The sequence below is a fragment of the Arvicola amphibius genome, chromosome 2, assembly GCF_903992535.2.
Source record: "Arvicola amphibius chromosome 2, mArvAmp1.2, whole genome shotgun sequence".
Classification (NCBI taxonomy): Eukaryota; Metazoa; Chordata; class Mammalia; order Rodentia; family Cricetidae; genus Arvicola; species Arvicola amphibius.
This window is the reverse complement of record NC_052048.2, coordinates 134,397,861-134,416,152: the sequence shown is the minus strand read 5'-3', so window position 1 is coordinate 134,416,152 and position 18,292 is coordinate 134,397,861. Positions and strand designations below refer to the sequence as shown.

Sequence of the window (18,292 nt, the reverse complement as noted above, 5' to 3'; positions counted from 1 at the left end):
TCTGTTTGGAGCGCACAGGGTCTTTTTTTACTGGCCTATACACTGGATGTGCAATCTGGGCTAGGTCTGAGGATTGGGATGGATGTAGACAGGGTGAGATAGCATCACCAGGCTAGGGTGGAGCACAGAATGTGTGGACCAGTCTAGCCTGAGAAACTTGAGATATGACGGGATAAAGATAAGATCGGGGAAACGAGGGTCCAGCTAGCACACAGGATATAATTCAGCACCAAAGCCTGGAGTTTGGGCATGACACAGGCAGGGCTCATGAGATGGGGACTTGATGTGGGACCTGGACTAAGTCTTAGAATTGGGACAGTGCAGTTAGGACTCACCTTTCTGGGCTGGAGCATGGAATATGCAGGCTGAAGTGGCATTGGCAGTGGGATATAGAGCAGGCAGAATTAGGTCAGAACGACACAGTTTTGTTTTCTTTAATTTGTTGTTTTGTTGTGTTTGTGTTTTTGAAATAATGTTTTTATTTATCCTTTGAGAATTTCATACAGTATATTGAAAGACCCCCAGAGTGGGGAGACTCTCACTCAAGTCTCAGGATAACATGATCCCCAGGAACTCAGGAGAGACCGTCCTTGCTGCAATCACACAAGGTTTATTGGCAGGACAGGAACCAGCTGGGGCCAAAACTCATTTCCCACGCAGGGGTAGAGGTCAGGTATTTAAGGGAAGAAATGAAACCACAACCCAGGTAGAGAGGGCGTCATTGGAAAATTCTGAAAATTCCAGTAATAATCACAAGGGGGTAACTCCCCATTTCTCAAGATTATTCTCAAGATTATAATCTAACTTTATGGTCAGCTAGTTCCTGGAACACAGTCACTGAACCGGCTAACCTAGATTTTTGGTTCTTCTCTCCCCGCTAGATTTTTTGGCTCTACTCTTTCTGCTAGAGGGGTCTGAATTTATCCGGGTCTTTCGATATTTTGATCATATTCTTTTCCCTTCCCAGTTCCTCTAGCTCCTCCCCTTCCCTCCCCTCCTACCCACTCTACTACATTTTCTCTCTTTGTCTCTCTTAAAAGAATTAGTAAGATTCAGGAGTCCAAGTTGTTTGGCCAGCTGGCCAACTACTCCTGGATGTTGTGCCTGCCCTGGAATGTGTCAATATACTGTTAAGTCTCAAAGAAACCTAGGACAAATGGTCAACTGAGGTGCCTTTTTAGCATATCAAAGTGGACACAGATCACCTCGCTTTTTGGCCTCACAAGGACAGGGTCCTGGCTCCTCTCAGCAGCCTTCCCCCTATGCTCTAAAACTCTGCAGCCCCTGAACTCTGCTTCCATCCTCCCTGCTTCTCTTTCTATATAACCTCAGCTATTTTGGCTCTGTGCAGTCTTGGTCCCTCTTGGTTCCCATGTACTTTCTTGGCCTCTTGAGTCTTCTCTCTTCTTTGCCTTCCCTCTCCCCATCCCCATGGCCCAGTTCATTCTGGACTCTTCCAGATGCCTCTGGCTATGTTTTCTCTTCCACCTCATACCTATAATAAAACCTTAACTGTACCTAGGAGCAGTCCTGCCTTCATTTTCGTTTGTCTTGTGCTAAAATCAGAGATGAACGAAAGTGAAGACATGCCTGCCCCTAGTAGAGTTGAAGAGTTTGTATTGTAGCTATGAGGGAGAGCGTAGCCGTAGGCATCTGGAAGGGTCCAGACTGAACCTGGCCAGGAGGATAGACTGAGCCACGAAAGGAAGAGAGCGGGAGCGCTAGACATGAGAGAGGAGCCAAGAAGGCATGCAGCCGAAATGGCTGAGCTATATAGGGAAGAGAAGCTGGGGCTGAAGAGGTTTAAGGTGTGGGTGAAGTTCTGAGGAGAGCCAGGGCTCCTTAGTGGGTACTGAGTGATGCTAGGAGAGCCCAGAGACAGCATCCTCTTCAGTAATGTTAAATAGGCACCTCAGTTAGCCATTTGTCCTGGGTTTCTTTGAGACCTAACAAATCCCCTCCTCCAGCAGCAGTCAATTGCCAATAGCTGCTTGGCCAGGAACTGGACTCCAGGCTTTCCTCCCCTGCTCCGTATTGGGAGTTGTGTCTGGCTTGAGCTTGTGCAGGTCTTGTGCATGCTGACGCGGTCTCTGTGAGTTCCTGTGTGCATCTGCCATGTGTGTCTGGAAAACAGTTTCCTTCAAGTCATCTTAGGATGTCACTGGCTCCTCTTCTGCATAGATCCCTGAGCCCTAAGGAGAAAGTTGTGATAGTCATCCCTTTTAGAACTGAGCCTTCAAAGTCTCCGAATCTCTGCACATTTTCATTTGTTGGTCTCTATGTTAGTTTACATCTACTGCAAGAAGGAGCTTCTCTGATGAGGAGGAGTGATCTGCGGGTATAGCAATGTCACGAGGATCGTTTTATTGCTGTGTTCATTTAGTAGAATAATAGTAGTAGGTTTCTCCCTAGGACCCATGAGCTATGTAGCCTCAGGGTCTTGGACTCATCAATAGTCAGATTTGAATTCCATCTCATAGAAAGGACCTTAAATCCAATGAAAAAAGTGGTTGATTCCTCCAGTGACATTAGCGGCCACATTGGACCAATGTGTATATCTTGACAGGCAGGTTGTTATTGTATCTTGCAGTTTTAAAGCGGGGTGAAGTTGATAATCGCTTTTTTCTTCGAGCAGCACATATAGCATCTTTCAGCACTCTGAATGCTAGTCAGTGGGGATAAAGCTTCCAGCAGAGTACCAGTTGATTTCTCCGAGTTTTATGACATATATATGTAGCATCTTCAGCAACAGGGTCTTGCTATCAAGATGCCGAGGGTAACCCATAGCATTGCCAATAGCCTGTAATGTTTGGGGATCTGTGGAATCTCACAAACTCAAAAAAGAGGTTAACTCCTTTCAGGTACTGGGGGCTTTTTTCAGAAGCATATGGTGTCTAGTGTTCCTCCCAGTCATAGAGTATCTCCATTTAAACTCTGCTTACATAGATATTTTAAGAAGCTCTTACAGTAGTATGTTTTCTTTTTTTTTTTTTTTTTGGTTTTTTTTTTTTTTTGGTTTTTTTTTTTTTTTTTTTTTTTTTTTTTTTTTTTTTTTTTTTTTTTTTTTTTTTTTTTTTTTTTTTGGTTTTTTCGAGACAGGGTTTCCCTGTAGTTTCTAGAGCCTGTCCTGGAACTAGCTCTTGTAGACCAGGCTGGCCTCAAACTCAGAGATCCGCCTGCCTCTGCCTCCCGAGTGCTGGGATTAAAGGCGTGCGCCACCACCGCCCAGCTAGTAGTATGTTTTCATACAGCGTTTTCAAAAAGCCTTTAATGGTAATTATCCTTTCCCATCGTCTCTTTTCTGCTGTGCCTTCCTAGCCTCACCATATTTAATTCTTGCTTTTCTCATTTCCCCTTATGACTCTGTGTTCTATTTCCCCTTCTTTGGACAATCCCCTTCTCACCCATGATCCCTTAAAAGCCACCTAACGTTTGTGGTTAAGTGTACAGATTACCCAACCTGTATTCTGAATGAAACACACATATTTAAAGCTTAAAACTAAGATCCCCACGTAAGAGGAAAATCCAATGTTTGTCTTTCAGAGCCTGAGTTATGTCTCACTCGGCATGATTGCTTCTAGTTCTGTCTTTTTTCCTCAGCATTTCATTTTTCTCAACAGCTGAATAATATTGCATTGCATAACCGTCCCACTTTGTTATTACCCGTTCATCAGCTGCTGTTTCCATTTCCTGGCTGTTGTGGATAGAGTAGTTGTGAACACACACAAGCAGGTCTCTCTACAGTTAAGTCCAGACTCCTTCGAGTTCCGCTGTTCATGACTCCGTCTTGCCTTCCAAAGCACTGTGAGGTGGAAGACTCTCATGCTGCTTCCCAGTGATTCCCTCAGTGGTTCTGGTCTCTTCCTTATCATAACTGGTGATTTTTCAGCTCCAATTCACCACCATCAGTTGTCCAAGTACCACAAAGATTTCACGTCGTTAGTGCTGGTTTGTTGTTAATCAAAGCCGACTCTGTAGCCCCAGGTGACAAAAACCACAAATTCTTTTATTCTTTTTTTTTAATTTACATAGCAGCCACAGTTTCCCCTCCCGCCTCTCCTCCTTCTCCCACCTCTCTTCCACCTCCCATCTACACCTCCTCTGTCTCCCTTCAGAAAGGTTAAGGCCTCCCATGGGAGTCAGCAAAGTATGACTTACCAAGTTGAAGCAGGACCAAACTTCCTCCAATCACCAAGACTGAGCAAGGCATCCCACCATAGGGAACAGGTTCCAAAAAGCCAGCTCATGAGCCAGGGACAGGTTCTGGTCCCACGGCTAGGGGCCCCACAAACAGACCATGCTACACAACTGTCACCCACACGCAGGGGGCCTAGGTGGGTCCCATGCAGGCACTCTGTCATCTGGAGTCCGTGAGCTTGGGTCAGCTGTCTCTGGGACTTTCACCAGTCATGCTCTTCGCCCTCTTGCTCATATAATCCCTTCTCCCTCTGTTTAACTGGACTCCCAGAGCTTCAGCCCGTGCTTGGCTATGGATCTCTGCATCACCCGCCATCCGTTATGGATGAAAGAAACCATGGTTTCTTTTTTTTTTCTTTTTGGTTTTTTTGAAACAGGGTTTTTCTGTGTAATAGGCCTGGCTGTCCTGGAACTTGCTCTGTAGACCAGGCTGGCCTTGAACTCACAGAGATCCACCTCCCTCTGCCTCCCAAGTGCTGGGATTAAAGGTGTGCACCACCACAGTGGTTTTGAAAACAGAGATTCTTAATTCGGGTACATCCTGTGAATGTTCCTGAGAGTCGTTGCTTCCCTCTGAGCTCCACAATCTAGGGCCCCATTGTTTGCATTACTTTCGGTCCTTCACTTCTAAGCTTGCACAGAAGTGCACACTCAATGGATTTTCCAGTCCAAACTTCCAAACACTTCCGCAGTGCTCCCCCTAAACATGGCCAAGTCTGTATCAGCAAGAGTCCACACACTCAGATACTAACATTTGGATTTATTTTTTTGTTGTGGTAAGCCCCATGACCAAAACCAACTTGAGGGGGAAGGGGTTAATTTGGTCTGGATGTCCTGATCATACTCTGTCATCAGAGGAAACCAAGGCAGGAAACGCATGCAGGGCAACAACTTAGAGATAGGAGCTGATGCGGGGAACATTGAGAAATTCTACTACCTACTGTCTTGCTCCTCTGGCTCCCCCAGCATGTTTCTTATACAATTTAGAATCACCTGTCAGGAGTGGTACTGCTTCTGTGGGCTGGACTTGACCCCTCCCATATCAGTCATCAATCAAGAGAATTAGCATATGGAGGCCCAGAGACCCCTTCCCTCTTCCAAGATGTCCCTAGCTTATGTCAAATTCACAGCAAATAAAGAGACAATAACAACCAGCATTGTGGTCTCTTTGATTTGTGCTTCTTTTCCTTGTGCCCACAGTGAGCAAGTCTTTCTTACCTCTTCACTATTACTTGTTTCTTTGATTGGCATTTTGGGGAGAATGACTGAGCCTACTGACAAGGCCCATGCTATTACTTCAGTAACAGTATAGAGATAAGTCTCAGTAAAGCCCTTGGTCAAAACATTATGCCAGAGAGGGGGTTAATTAATTTTAGGAACTAAACAGAAATCTGCTAGCCAACCAGAAATTTATATTGTCATTGCTGTGAGATAGTGAACAATAAATTCTACATTATCAAGGAGTTAGGAATGTGTTTGTGTTAATAATTTGTATTAATGCACCAGTGATCTTTCTGTAGCTATTCCATTTCTTGGGAATTATTGTATGAATGTTTATATGTGAACCATAGAAACACTACACTTTACAAATGGTACATGCATATCTACATCTATATACATATACATCTGTATACATGCGTGCATGTTAAGTAATATGTGTGTTTTTGTCTTGTTTCATTGACTAAGCAGATACATATTGAGCCAGTCTGTGACTGTCATCGTCGTAGTCGTCGGTCATACTGCACTAGGACTTCTCTCCTACCTCCCGACCTCTTGAGCAAATATGAACGTATGAACTTCATCCTGCCCAGAGTCTTCTGCCGACTCTCAGCTCTCCATTTATGAATTACTCAGCTCCTTTGTTTTTCCTCCTTCAGCCACAAGCATTTCACAGTCCATTGCAGTGGTTTGAATGAGAATGTCCCTAAAGGCTCAGTGTTTGAATACTTGGTGCGCAGTTGGGTAGGTTTAGGTGGTGTGGCCTTATGGGGCAAGTATGGCTCTGGGAGCAGGTTTTCAGTGTTTAAATTCCCACACCATTTCAAATTCATTCTGCCACTGTGATGGTTGACCATCATGGACTCTAACCCTCTGAAACCATAAGTCCAAATAGCTTCTTTCTTTATTTTTATTTATTTGTGTCTATGATACATGCATGCAAACATATGCCATGGAACATGTATAGAGGTTAACTCATGGGAGTCGGTTCTCTCCTTCCTTTAAGTTGGTCCTAGCAATTGAACTGAGGTTATCAGGCTTAACGACGGACACCTTTAATACCAAAGATATCACTAAGCTATTTTACTAGCCCATTTCTTACTACTTTGTGGATTAAGAACCCAAAGCCCAGAAGCAGTCAGTGATCAGACTAGAATTTTTCTGTGCTGTTGAGGCAGAGGAGCCAGTGATGTGCTAGGTAGTGGGACGTGTTCATTCCAGGAGGTCATACTGTCTCTAGCTGTGAGTGATGCCCTCCTTTACTCAGCCCAAGGCATATTTTAGTTTTCAATCTCACTTAAGAAGAGCTTTTGATTTGGCTTTTTTTGTTTTTGTAGTCTATGTGAGATTTCTGGGCTTTCAGGAATATATGTGTCATCAGAAGCTGTGGCACACTTTCTGAAATATAGCTCAGATGGTGGGCAGAGGAAGTATACAGTGTCTTATAAATGCTTTATTTACTTTTTGTTTGAGCATTTTTCTTTTGAATACTGGGGACCAAGTATTCAAACACTGAGCCTTTAGGGACAGTTTTTAGGCAGTTCTTAATCTTTCTGAGTATTTCCATCTACAAGAGGTGAAAGTTTGGTCCTTAGTCTGAGTTTTGGATGGATGAGTTATAGATTGACTGGCAAAGCATAAAGGAAATCACCAGCCTTGCACAGTTCTCAGGCATGTCCTGGGGTATCACCAGTACAGGTGCTTTGGTTATAGGCTGTAAAATTGACTTGTGGGCTTTATTCCCTAATGAATTGGTTGCATCCTATGTGATTACATTTGAAGGGGTAAGTTTACTGGGGTAGATTCTTAGGGAGCATCAGAAAGTTTGGTGTCTTCAGTGTGTCTATTAGAATTGACCAAAATTAAGGTTGATTTAAGGTTGATCTTTAATCATTTATTGTCATTTCCACTTGCTGTTTTCACCAGTCAGAGTCACTAAGGCGTGTGTCTTAGACCAGTTACCACCTTAGACCATAATACCACTAATGTTCTTTTACCAGGGGAGGTTCTCTCCTTTTGACTAGCTGGAAATGGTTCATAGAAGCTTATGTTTGCAAAAAGTTTACTATACTTTTCAAACAGCCCTGACTGGGACTTTTCCTTCATGCAAGAGCCAGGACAATTAGCTGCAGTTCTGGGCATGTATCTCAGGGCATTCGTAGGTTGCTCAAGGCGGCTAATGTTGGCATGAGGACAGTCTAGCTGACTAGTTAGTTCTTTTGCTCAAGGCACTGTGGGCAGCAAGACAGAGTCTAACACTGATTAAGGAGCTGTATTCTGTCTCCACTGTTTTTTACTTATTCATAAGAAAATAAACACCAAAAATGCTTACACTATAAGCATAAGTTCATCCTGACACTAATAATGATTTTTAAGAGCTTTTTAGCGATGCTTAATACTTGCCCAGTGCCCAGGTAAAGGTGGATTCTCTTCATTTGTCTCATTACTGCTTATAGAACATTCTTATTCAATTTTACAGTCTTCAGTTTTGAAGGATGATGCTTTTGGTGGCATTTGGAAAATTTATTACATAAAAATTTCTAGCTGAAGCTCATATATTAGTTTCATATTACCTAGTGGTCCAAAGTTACATCTGTAAGTACAGACTGGAGAGATGGCTCATCAGGTAAGAGCACTTACTGCTCTTGCAGAGGACCTGGGTTCATTTCTCATCCCCTATATGGTGACTCCCACACTTCTGCCACTCTAGGTCCGGAAGATCCTCTTCTGACTTGTACATGCACACATGCAAGAACACACAAATACACATGAAATAGCTATTTTGGGTATATTAAAATACTAAATTCTTGTAATTTTTAAAGTTAAGATCTCTTTTCTAAGAGGGAAGAGGGAATTTTTTCGTGAGTTATCCTCTGCTTGGGTTTTGAGTTCCTTTTCTCTGTGGCTTGTTTGTGGAGGGTTGGCTTTTCTAAGCACAGAATGGTGGTTGTCTTAGCAAAGTTGTTATGCATCTGGTGCCTTGGTTTTGTTAGTGGAGATGTGGCAAATGATAGTGTTTTGTGTAGGTGTTGTCATAGTTACTTTCCACTTATTGTGACTGAACAATTTATAAAAGAAGAAGTTTAATATGGGACTGGTTCTGCAGAGTTAGAACCTGACCACCATGGCAGTTAGCATGGCAAGCAGCAGGCAGTCAGGCATAGCAATGGAGCAGGAGCTGGGGAATCACTTCTTGATCCATAAGAATGAGACAGAATTAGCTGGTGACAAGACTTTCTCTCTCAAGATCAGACCCCCCAATCCTTCCCAAATAATTTCACTGGACCAGAAATTAAAATATATGAGTCTATATGCACAATTCTCATTCAAACCACAGTATCCCACTCCCTGCTACCCATAGGCTTGTGGTCATATCAGAGTGCAGACTGTATTTATACCAACTTAAAAGAGTCCCGAGAATCTTTCACCGTTTCAACATGGTTTAAAATCAAAAGTCTTTTTTTGATATGCAAAGCAGTATCTTAATTGTAACTCTCTATAAGAACAAAAGTGAAAGGCAAATCACATATTTCAGGCATACAGTGTTAAAGAATATACATTACTATCCTAATAGGGAGGAAAGAGGGCATAGTGAGGAAGTACTGGACCAAAGCAAGACTTAATCCAGCAGGTCAAACTCCAAATCCTGTAGCTGTGTCTGAGGTCAAAGGGCATGGCTCCACCCTTCCTGCTTTGTTTACTGCTGCAGCACACCTCTCTCTCTTAGGCCTGCTTTTACTGCCTGTATGCAGTTTTCTGACAGACATCCCAGGGCACTGGCACCTCCATCATCTTGATATTTCTAATTCAACCCAGGCTTGACTTTCACAACTTATGCAGTGGCCTCTGTGCACTCACCTGGTCTCAGCAGATCCCCATAACCACAGGGCAGATTCCACAGCCCTTTACTCCCATATCCTTTATAATTCTAAAGTCAGAATGCATGGCTGACTTTGCCAGGTTCAGCTGCCTGCTTGGGATGGAGCTTGATTCCCTTTATGAATTACATTTGCATAAACTTTCCTTTGTTATATAAGCTTTCCTTTCTTATTGGAGCAGAAAATTCCTTAGGCATTCCCTTTTTCAGTGGAAGCTTTGCAGGGTGTGGCCTTGGCCTGAGGGCATCACACTTTTTATTCCATTTAGAATGAGGCCTTTTCTGTTCTTTTCAGCACAAATCTTGGGCTGAAGTGTTCAATTGCCTGGCGCTCTTTTTTTGCTTCAATCTGCACATTTTTTATTTTTTTTTTTTGCCCCACTTGCTCACTTTTGTTGTAGACCTGCTTATGAATGGTTACTAATAACCATACTACAGAGTCAATATGATGCTTTCTTGAAATCTCCCCTGCCAATAAAATTAGTCCAAAGCTTTTCAGTTTTGCCTCAGTCAAAACTTTATAACACAGGTAGAATACAGCCACATGCTTTGTCAAAATACTGTAAGAATTGTCTCCAGCCCAGCTGCTAGTATTGTTTCCCTCTGAAACCGCTTGAGTTGGGTCTCCATAGTTCCTACCATTCTCAGCACCTTTGTTTTCCAAGCTCCGACTAGCATGGCCTGTTAGGTTCTGCTTATAGCATTCTGTCATTTTCCTAGTCAGGAGTCTTCCACATTTTCCCCTAAATCAGCATGGTAGGGCTGGTACAGCAATGCCCACCTCCTGGTACAAACTTCTGTCTAGTTACTCTTCTATTGCTGTGATAAAACCCATGACCAAGGCAACTTATAAACGTTGGGGCTTACGGTTTTAGAGGGTTAGAATCTATGACAGTCATGGCAGTGAGGATGGCAGCAGTCAGACAGACATGGTACTGGACAGTAGCTGAGAACTCTCTTGATCCACAGGTGTGAGGCAGAGAGAACTCACTGGGAATGGCCTGGAATTTTGAAACCTCAAAGGCCCCCAGTGACACATTTCCTCAAAAAAAAAAAAAAAGCCATGCCCCTAATCCTTCCCCAAGAGTTCCATCAACTTGGAACCAAGCATTCAAATATATGAACCTGTTGATACCCACAAGAGTACTGAAAGATAATAAGTCACAAAGGTCATTGAGTTGAGGTTCTTTCATTTGGGTTCAGATAACAGTTTAATTTTCTGTTAGTGAAATAATGTCTATAGTAAATCTCATGAAGTTTCTATGCAGGATGTGGCAGATATTCTAAAAGGTAGAATGATTGGTTGTTGGTGGCACAAGAAATTACAACATCCATACAGTGTTTAGAGAAAACACACACACATTTGAAACCAACATAACTTGCTCCAATTTTGTATTTTTTTCCGCATTGCATTTGCAAGTCACTCTTCTGTGGCCTTTGCTTATTCATAAATGGATATCCCACACGAATCTCAGGGTGACCATGATCTTAAGTGGGATTTCATATGAAAATCATCAGTGGTTAATCACATACACACACACACATACACACGCACACACACACACACACACGTGCGCGTGCACATGCACACGCCTTGCCTATATAATGTCAGTTACTGTTTCCCTCCATTTAACATGGCTGGAATAAGAAGTGTACATTATTAGGGATTGTGAGAATGGCGGCTAAGACACCATGAGATACTAGCATGGTGCCAGATGGTTAATGTCAAACGGACAGATGATAATCGTCGGATGTGGAGAAACTTGAGCTCTGTGGCATGTTTAGTGTGACTATGTGACTATAAGGTGATGTAACTGGTGTGGAAGACACTGACAATTTCACAAACTTCTATCAGGAAGCCATGCGTAGAGACAAATACCTGTTTTCTCAGATAATCAGGAGACCAGGAAGTGGTAGGGTCACCTCAACCCAGAAATTTCAAAACCTTATCATTTTTTAAAAAGACACTGAGAAGTTATATATGCTGAGTCTTGTTGCCTAGGAATTCTATTCCTAGGCATCTACCCAGGATATAAGGACACACATGCAAATGTTTGTCAAGTTACCAGGGAAACTGAGTTTCCTTTTTGGGTTCCTAGTCTTAATAAGAAAATAATTTAAAAATGGACTCAGAAGGAAGCTCAAGGATAATTTTGTTTGAATTTGAGAGCAAACAACAGGAAAGGTAAAAGGACTGATGTAGGCTCAAGACAGCCCAAGGCCAAGTTCTCTGCACAAAAGAGATTTATTTGCCCCAGAGGGACAGAGAGAAGGGAATAAGAGACAAAGACAGGAGATAGAGGATGAGGAAAAGGGGAAGGGAACAAGGGAGAAAGGGAAAGGAAGGGATATTTGCCCTCGAGGAATAAAGGACCATCTCTGGATGGAGAGGAAACATGGCCCACAGGCAAATGATGGTTTATAAAGGTAAAAGGGGAAACCCTGTGTTAGGATGAGGTATTTAATTTTTAAGTGGATATGTTAATTAGGTGAGCCAAGGGAGGCTTTTGGTTACTGGACTTAATACTTTGATATTTGTACTTTGGTGGTCAGTGTCAAGAGGAGGAAGTAGCCACATAAGGTAATAGACCTTGGTGGCTAGCTTTAGGGATGTTATCTAACAGTTTTTAGCAATGGAGAGAGGGTGGGGGAGAAGGGTAAGACTTGCCAGAGCCATGTTTGGCATGCTTGGGGTGGCTGGAAATCTTGGTAGCCCCCTAGAGTAGGCAGATGGAGCAGAGGGAACGAGAAGGGCAGGACTTTTAATGGTGTTGACAAACCATGGTGGGGGTGGTGAGATCTCAGAGGGTCAGAGAATGGGTGGGAAAGTCCGGGGTGTGTCAGGGAAAATGTTCTTAGATTTCGGTCAGTACCGAAAAAGAGATTTTAAAAAGGGGTGGGGAGAATTAGACTTCTCTAAATTAGGATGCAGCAAAGTGGGCAGGCCACATGGCAGAAGGACCACAGTGCTATATATTAGAAACTCTACAGACAGCTGAATAAGGAAGACATGTGGACAAGCATAATCACACAGAAGCATCTCTCCCTCTCCTGAGCATGTCAGGTGACTCAGAAGTCCTGCGAGACGGGGTGCTGGGGGTGGGCCAGGTCATTGGCAGGTCAGTTTGGGTTAAGTTTGTTTTTGTTTTGTTTGTTTGTTTTCTTTTTGAGGCAGTAACTCTACATAGCATTGCCTGTCCTGGAACTCACTGTGTGGATTAGTTTGGCCTCAAACTTACAGAGATCTTCTTGCCCCAATATTAAAGGTGTGTGCCACCACGCTCCTGTATGGGTGTTTAGGCCATATTGTAAGTCTGCCCCACATTGGAGAGGTGAACAAGGAGGCCAGAAGAGGGCATCAGGTCCCCTGAAACTGGAATTAACAGTTGTGAGCCAGTCTTTGGGTGCTGGGACCTGGACCCTGCCCTCTGGAAGAGCCCCTGCTGCTAATGCTCTTAAGCACTGAACCATCCCTTGAGCCCCTGGGTTGACTCTTAAAAAGAGATAGCAGTGTATTTTGTTCTACACCCAGAGCAGGAAGCTAAATTCTGTTCTTTTGACTTTGCCTCACTGAAAAGGCCACCTTTTCACATGGCAATTTAAGTTCTAAGGAGTAGCAAATCTGATGTTTAGTTTTGTAGTGCCATCAGGGAAATGGGAGTTAGGGTCCAAGCTACTTCCTTCTGTAACAGTCTTCCTTCTGAAGAAGTAACCCTAAAACCATTTAGAAATCAGAGCAGGGAGTAGAGCCCCCAAGCACTTCTGACTACAGCCAGCGTACATCTAAGACATTTCCAGTCTCTGTCCAAGGTCAAGAATTGAGGCTTCTGTCTCTCAGCTGCCTGTCCTGTTTCTTCCACCCGTCATCAGTAGCAGCAGCAGGCCTATTAGCCTGACATAGGAACAACCCAGATGTCTACCAGCTTGTGAATGGGGCTCCCACACCGTGGGACAAAGGTCTAAAAATGAATGAAGTGCAATAACACAGACAGAATCCGGGAGAAAAATGTAGCTTAAATGGATTCCTTTATTGAATCTTGTAGAAAAGGCAAGACTGTAGAATAGAAAGCCAGAAAGTACCTCTTGGAAATGAGATAGGAGATGGAGTTGGTTGTAGAACTCTGGGGACAGAAAGCTTTGTGAAACTGGCGTGGGGTGAAGAGGTATCGCTGAACCCGTTTCCTGGAGTTCACCAAACTACTTGACAGTTAATGCTGATGCCCTTAAGCACTGAACCATCTCTTTAGCCCTTGGATTGACTCTTAAAAAGAGACAGCAGTGTATTTGGACAGCGTGGGTGGTACACAAATTATACTTCAGTAAATCGAGCTGGAACTTGCTTCCCCCAACTGTCTCCTGAATCATATTTTACAGCTGTGTCTTAAAGATTGCTAGAAAGATTTTCCAGTACTCTGTTCACAAGGGCGGGAATAGCCCTTCCAAGTGCCTGAGTGTAGTTGGGGACTTTCAGTGGCCCTTCCAAGTGCCTAAGTGTAGTTAGGGACTTTCAGTGGCTCCTGCCCTTTGCACTGACTTATATTCTTATGCTCCTCCTGTTTTCCACACAGCAAATTCTGGCTAGTTGAAGAACTTAAAGGTCAAGTGTGGGTGCAAAACAGTCACCCACCCCCTTGAACTTCAGTTCTCAAGAGGTATTTTTGCAGTAATCGTAAAGATTATGCCATTCAAAAATGACTCTTTACATGTTTGTTTTCACTAGTTTCAACTTAGTAATATTTTGACTGGTGAACATTTTCCATGTTAACCCTTTTATAGCCTCAATTGCTGACTATGTGAGTATTGTTTGGCACATTCTTCTTCCTTTAAATAGTACTTTTCATGGTCTTTGCCCATGTTAGTTTTTATTTAATTCCTTTTTGGATGGTTTACTTTATTAAATGGCTCTATTTTATTTCTTAAATATTCCTTCATATGTACTTTTTAGCTCTTTAATACATTCTAATATATAATTGAAGAGAAATGTTAAGAGTTTCATAAAAGAACTTGGAGACTATCAAAATATACATTAGAAAAACCTCTCTGCTACCACATAAAAGGTAACTTCTCTTGATTATTTTGGTACATTGATCCAGGCAAGCAGGTTGTTCTTTAGTGACAAGGTCCTGAGAGAGGACTTGAAGGTCAGGGGATAAGAACATAGAAAAGTTTGGATTGGGAGTTCTTATACAAGCTCTGTCTTATGCTAATCAGACTTATTAAGAGGTACATCGTTTTATATACTGTTTCCCAGGGAGACATGGGACATCATCTACAGAAACTGGCCTATGATAGGATGAGGTCAGCAGGAGGTTAATCAAGCAACACTGCCCAAGGGGGACATAGCTAACTCAAGAGCATTGCAGACAGCACACAGAGGCCTTAGAACTGATAACTGCAGTCTCTTCAGGTAGAAAAGCTCCAAGCCTTAACTCCTTTGAGGCCAAGTCCCATCCCAAGACTGAAGCTTGCCAAGTCTGACCCTGGGCAAGGATACAAACTGGTTTTCTTTTGTCCCTGTATCAGGTCCTCTGAGAAAGCCTTGGATTGGTCTGGCTCCCAACAGCACATGCCTTTATGAACAGATGTTTCTGGAAAGAAAGCAGTCCTTGACTGGGCCTTCTGAAGGGTGATGGCTGATTGAAGCTGAGTGATTGTAGAACGTCTGGATTATGACAGGGCAATCCTCTAATCACAGTTTATTTTAGGTTATCTTTATCCCCTCAATAGCCATTCTTGACGCACTTTTGTGTCTGATCTAACAGCCTCCTGACTGACAGGAAAAACTCTTGAAATGTATCAGTAGACCGGTGGCTCGCACCAGCCAAAAGGTGAAGGATGCAGTCAGATAGTGTCATGTTCAGTAGTTGAGATTACCCACTTTGCTTTACCTAACATTTCTACAAGTGTTTTTTTTTTAAAAAAATGTTTTGATTTATTACTTTCTTTGCTCTATGTTTATAAAAGGCTTCATAAACCATTTACTACACTGAGATGTGGAATTTGGTAATCTGAATCCATGTTCCCAGGCCATGGTCACTCATATTTGACTCCGGAATAAACTGTTTCTTATCCCCTTTGACATGGGAGTTGTGTTTTCTTCTTGATGCTTTCATCTTATTTTATTTCTCTTTTAATATATAAGAAAACTATGTGATTTTAGAAATGCTGCTTTGTTGGTTCTCTTAGCAGAATATTCCTAAACTAGTATGTTTCTCCACACTACGAAGGTGAATGCCGACTACTGCTTCCTTTGGGTGTATGGTAACTTTGTGTCTTTGTTGGGGTTTCTATTGCTGCAGTGAAATGTTGTCTGAGTTTTCTGTCCTGCCTGGTTCCTGCATTCATTAAGTCCCAAAGAAAATCACACAGAGGTCTGCATTAGCTCTAAACCGATTGTCCCATTAGCTCAGGCTTCTTATTAACTCTTATAAGTTATGATTAACCCATCATTCTTATCTGTGTTAGCCACATGGCTCGGTACCTTTTTCATCAGGGCAATCACATCTTCCTTCTTCTGTGTCTGGACAGGACTGGGGAGGAATGGGCTTCCTCCTTCCCAGAATTTTCCTGTTCTCATTGACCTGCCTATACTTCCTGCCTGGCTACTGGCCAATCAGCGTTTATTTAAAACATAATTGACAGAATATAGACAATTGTCCCGCACCAGTGAAACACCATGACCGAAGCAAGTTGGGGAGGAAAGGGTTTATTTAGCTTATCCTCCACATTGCTGTTCATCACCAAAGAAAGGCAAGAGAGGAGCTTAAGCAGGGTTGGAACCTGGGGGCAGGAGCTGCTGCAGAGGCCATGGAGGGGTGCTGCTTACTGGCTCGCTCCCATGGCTTGCTCAAACTGTTTTCTTATAGAATCCAGGATCACCATCTGAGGGATGGCCCTACCCACAATGGACTGTGCTTCCCCCGTCAATCACTCATTAAGAAAATGCTTTATATATGGACCTTATGAAGGCATCTTCTCAATTGAGGTTCCCTTCTTTCAGTAATCCTAGTTTGTGTACCAGCATGCTTTATTAGCTAAATCATATTAAAAGTATGAAATTTTATGTCTTAAATTATACATTTCTGATTTTTATTTTAGAAATTTTGGTTTTTAAAAATTTTTATTAGTTCTTTGATAATTTTTAACAGTGGAGTTTTATTATATTTATGCCTTCCCTAAATAGTCCCAGATTCATCTCGAGATCTCATTTTTTAAGCCCATCAAATACAGCTTGCGTTCCCATGTACTCTTGGATGTGTACCTTCTTTTGGAGTGGGTTCACCTACCAAGGGCTACACTTTAAGAAGAGTGACTCTCCCTTCCCAGGAGCTCTCAGCTGCCAGTAGACTCTTAGCTGTGGGAGGTACTTTCTACCCACTTCGCCTCTTCATGCTGGGATTTTATCCCCACAGCTATCTGTAGTCTGTAAGAGAGCAGTAGCTGCTCCGATTTCCAGATCTGGAGCCCTCCATTCCCTAGATTTTCTCTGAACCAGTTTTCTATTTTATAATGTTATATTGTAGAAGTTGACCATTTCCTTGTGTCTTTCTGCCAACCTTTCAGTTGTTTGATGATATTACTCTTACTGTTTTCTTTCTTTAGACTTTTAATTTTGGTATTAAATAATTTTATCTGCAGGAGTTAAGGATTTTTATCTTAATTGACTTCAGGTCCTTGCAGTATCTGCTGTCATGTGTCTCTTTAATTAAAACCCCAAAGCAGGCAGAGAAACTGTATTCATAAAGTAAAAGAATTTTTTTCCAGGATATGTAGTTGGGACTAGCCTGCATCTTACAGTGTGCATGTCCGCATAGTCTTTAAGAGAGCGGTTGACTTGAAGAAATATTGCTTGTGAGAAATCCTCAAGGTCTCTGAAGTGCCATTAGTGATGGGAACAGCGTGCTTAAACTCTTGTGTTTGACTCATCATCCATTCCCTAAGTGCTAACTGCTCAGTCTCGGTTTGGAGGACGCTCTCATTTCCAGCAGCACTTCATCAATTATTTTTAGAAGTTAGAGGATGAGGCTTCTTACAAGCAATATTTCTTGAAATGAAAAAAAGGGGGTATAATACTTAGAATCCTTCAGAGTCTAATAGAACAAAAAAAATGCCCAATCAACAATTCACACAATACTGGTGAATAATGATCAGAGGTTTAGCACTGTTCAGCACTGTCTTAAGGACGTCAGGAGGCGGGGCACTGACACTGGAGGTCTTTTAAGTAGGCCCTATGGTGGGCAGCAGAGGGAGCACTGGGTATACCCTGGGTCTGGCCGTGGATGGCAGGGAGTCCCAAGGGAATGGGATATGCTGGGAGGATGGGCTGTGGTGTGCAGGCTGGTCAGATTAGGTGCCCCAGGGAGACTGGAGTGGAAAAGAAGGCATAAGCAGCCGGCCTGGGTCCCAGCCAAGCGTGGGGACTCTCAAAGGAATGCAGATAACCTGGGAGGAATGGCTGTGGAGAGCAGCTAGGAAGAACGAGGGGGAGCCTGTGTCAGTGCCACTTGGTGGCCCAGCCCCAAGGGGATGCAGTTGGGTAGGAAGAGGGGCTGAGGCAGGCGGTAGTGGCAGCCCTCTCCTTTCTAAGGGAACACCTGGAAGTGTTCTGAAGTGTCATACATTTTTTTTAAGTGGGGTTGGGGTGTAGCCCAGTGGTTAGAGTGCTTACCTAGCATACATAGGGCCATAGGTTTGGTTTCTGGCACTAAAGGATTGTCTCTCATTTACCCTTTTAAGGAAATGTTTGTATCTAGTGTATTGAGAGATATGGGAAGCTAGAAAAATAGTTGCTTCTGTTTCCTTCCCTTTAAAAATGTTTGGAAGAAGTACAACCTCTGAGGAAGGGAGGAGATGGAATTCTCGCTGCCATTTATGTTTATCATCTGCTGGCTTTTTGTGCTTTCTGCCGTTGCCGTTCTTTCCTTGTTAACTTTTGAGACCTTCTCAGTAGCATATAAGGTTCTTACCACTGACAAAGATTTTTTTCTTTTGCTTTTATTT

At 42.9% G+C, this 18,292-nt stretch overlaps 1 protein-coding gene across 1 annotated transcript in view; it reads left to right on the top strand.

The window, feature by feature from the left end:
* Window positions 1-18,292, top strand: part of Vopp1 (VOPP1 WW domain binding protein) — a 72,599-nt gene that overhangs the window by 17,939 nt on the left and 36,368 nt on the right. The gene's annotated exons all lie outside the window — the stretch shown is intronic.